Source organism: Antrostomus carolinensis, unplaced genomic scaffold (assembly GCF_000700745.2).
Source record: "Antrostomus carolinensis isolate BGI_N321 unplaced genomic scaffold, ASM70074v2 scaffold36628, whole genome shotgun sequence".
Classification (NCBI taxonomy): Eukaryota; Metazoa; Chordata; class Aves; order Caprimulgiformes; family Caprimulgidae; genus Antrostomus; species Antrostomus carolinensis.
Window position 1 is genome coordinate 25,812 of NW_010335641.1, and position 2,341 is coordinate 28,152.

Below are 2,341 nucleotides of genomic sequence, written 5' to 3' on the forward strand. Positions count from 1 at the left end.
TGCTGGGATTTGTGCTTACAATCCATTAAGGAAACTAAATTTTGGTTTCAGTGATTGGCCAACAAAAACTAAGCTTTCACTAAACCGCCGCCCCTTCCCCTTCGAATGTTTTGCTATATTTCTGAGAAGATGGTTATTAATGTGCCACTTTATTTTTCCAGTAAGTATGAAAAAATAAATGCTAAGAAAACCGCTAGAAGGATTTTGCTTATTTTTCCTGGTTCAAAGCTGGGTGATAGGGCACTCAGCATGAAGACATGCGTAAGGCTATGAGCCACGCTCATTAAAACTTAAGCCAAGGGAAGCAGCCGCTGCTGGCAGCAGCCCTTGGGGAGGCTCGGCCCGTGTGGGTCGGCACCGTTTCTTCGGACGTATCGGAGACTCTGCTGGAGGCAGTAGTTTGGCCGCTGCGGGAGCGCTGCTGGCTGACAGCTCAGGTTCCTCACTGCTGAGCTCTATTAGCTTATTGTTAATGCCATGCTCCTTCACAGCTTTCTTTCAATTCCATGCCCCTGAACTACAGAAAACGCTGTATCTTTGCTGCAGAAAGGCGGTGTGCTGGAGGGAGCGTAGCTTGCAGCAGCAGCTGTGGGACTGGTTTGAGGGCTTCTGGTAACAGCCTATATCACATATATATATGAAACCAAGATAGAGAAGAAAACTCTGCTGAGCTGGAGTCAATACGATGTCATCCTACCCCTGCGTGCATGAGTGCCCTCAGAGCTGCCCACCTCCTTGCTGCTGTCAGAGGGGTTTGTCTGAATGGTGCAGGAGAGATTTGCTCCCAGCCTTTCAGTACTGCGCTTGCAGGCGGGTAGGAAGCACAGAGCCAGTGACTAAACTCTGGCTTTAATGTCTAAAACTGTAGATTGCAAAAAAGAGGTAATTTTACTGGCAAAAATATTCAGGTCACTGTTTTTTGCAGGCAGAAACCGAGCAGCTGCTTGGTGACCAGGTAGCAAGTGGCTAGGAGAGGTCTGTGTGCTGCTATGGAGGGTGCTGCTGAATTCCTGCTCATGGAAAGCTGGCGGCAACATTTCTGAGCTAGACAGACATCTCTGCAGAGAGGAAGGCAGCTGAAAACAGAGCTGACCCTTGTTAAGGGAGTAAATCCTGTTTTTGCAAGAGGCATGACATGCATACTTCTGTTAAAGTAACAGCATTAAAGCACCAAGAAAAACCACTGGAAACTTGGCAACATCTGGCTTTCAGTGCTGAAAACACACCAGCCCACTCCAGCAATGTGGGACAATTTTAGGAGGTGAAAGACAAAAGATGAAACAGAGCTACACCCTCGTGCTTTGTACCCGGTGTGGCGAGGGGCAACCACCACGCTCCGGTGCTCTGCTGGCTGGCTGGCTGGCAGCCTGCTGCTGCCATCCTGGCACTGGCCGGGCTCGGTCCTGGCATCCCCAGCTCAGGTATGAAACAGGAGATGATGGTGCCTCCATTTGCAGATGAGATGAGCTCTTGTTCGCCAAATGGCACCGCTCACCCTTGACCAGTTCAGCTTGCGTTTCCATCACCTAACAGCTCACCAGTGCTGCAGGGCTCTAGCCTTACCCGCTGATCCCAGTTAGCTGAGGAGCAGCAGTTCAAACAGCTGAAAAAAAACAAAACCAGTAACAACCTCAGCTGGTGCTTGACTGGCTGCTTTAGTAGTTTCTCCTGAACAGTGAGGTGAGGGCTCCCCTCCACCCAGAGCAGACCCCTCACTCACTTCAGGAGCATCAGTACCAGGAGGGCTCGAAGATCTCCGATTTTTACGAGCTTTGCCCTGAGGACATCTGGGGCTGGAGCTCCACCTGGCATTACAGACCTGGCTGTACTCATGGGCCTCCTTCGCTACACGACCTTCACCTCTCGTTCTTTAAGGCGATACTGAAGGAATTTAGATTTAAACTAATCCTTTGGCACCATCACTATTCTACCATGAAGACTAATGAGTTGCATTAAGATTAAATCCCATCAAGGAGAATACCAATGTCTTTGCTACTCAGTGCTTGTTCATATCCTTCCGAAATCTCTACCGCAGTGCTGGGGTTCACACTGCTCAAGCTCAAGGGGCTTGTTGGTCTCTGAGCAGCCTGATGTAGCTGGACCCACATTGAGCAAGAGGGAGGGCCAGATGGACTCAGGAGGTATCTTCCAACCTAGGTTTCCCTGAGGTGCTGTGATAGGAAAAGCTTTCTCATGGAAATAACAACTAACTGACAAGAAAACTACCCATGACAAATGGAGCTTCTGTCTTCTGCAGTTGTTTTTATGTATAAGATGGTCACAAACATCATTTTCTTTGCCTAGTTTATCAGGAATAAAAGTGACAGAGAAAATGCACAAG